This window comes from Geospiza fortis, unplaced genomic scaffold (assembly GCF_000277835.1).
Source record: "Geospiza fortis unplaced genomic scaffold, GeoFor_1.0 scaffold3328, whole genome shotgun sequence".
Taxonomy (NCBI): Eukaryota; Metazoa; Chordata; class Aves; order Passeriformes; family Thraupidae; genus Geospiza; species Geospiza fortis.
Genome location: NW_005055295.1, coordinates 11,144 through 11,934, shown reverse-complemented (window position 1 = coordinate 11,934; position 791 = coordinate 11,144).

The following is a 791-nucleotide window of genomic DNA, read 5'->3' as shown; positions in this document are numbered from 1 at the left end:
CCCCCCGTGTCCCTCCCGTGTCCCTCCCGTGTCCCTCACCTGTCCCTCACCTGTCCCTCCCGTGTCCCTCACCTGTCCCTCACCTGTCCCTCCCGTGTCTCCGCAGAGGCCGCGGGTCCCGCGGGGCCGGCGCGGCGCGGGGCGGGGCCGGGCCCAGGTGAGGAGGGGCTGCGCGACATGAACAAGAAGCTGCAGAACCTCCTGGAGGAGCAGCTGACCAAGAACCTGCACCTGGCACAGGTGAGGGGGCGGGGCCAGCGGGGGTGTGGCCCAGAGGGGTGTGGTTTGTGGGGAAAGGGGTGGAGCCTCTTAAAGGGGGGTGGTTTATTGAAATGGGTGTGGCTGAAGGAGGTGTGGCCTAAAAGGGGTGTGGTTTGTGGGGAAAGGGGTAGAACCTCTTAAAGGGGTGTGGCTTAAGATGGGTGTGGCCATATGGGGAGGGTGTGGCTTAATGGGGTGGAGCTCAACAGGGGCGTGGTTTAAGTTTGGGGGTGTGGCAAAGCGATGACGTCACTGAGTTTATGGACATGAAAGGGGGAGTTAAAGCGGCGGTGGGGCTTTCAGCTGTGGGCGTGGCCACGACGAGGGCGTTGCCACACGCAGTGGGCGTGGTCTGTTCTGCCCCCCTTTTCCAGGACCTGGAGTCGCTGTCCCAGGAGCTGGCGCAGCTCAGGAAGGAACAGGCGGCCCCCCCGGGACCCCCCTGAGGGGCGGGGCCTCTCCTGGTGGGCGGGGCCTCGCCCCCTGCCCCCCCGCAGGCTCCGCCCCCCGGCCGGGGCGCCGCTGCGGGG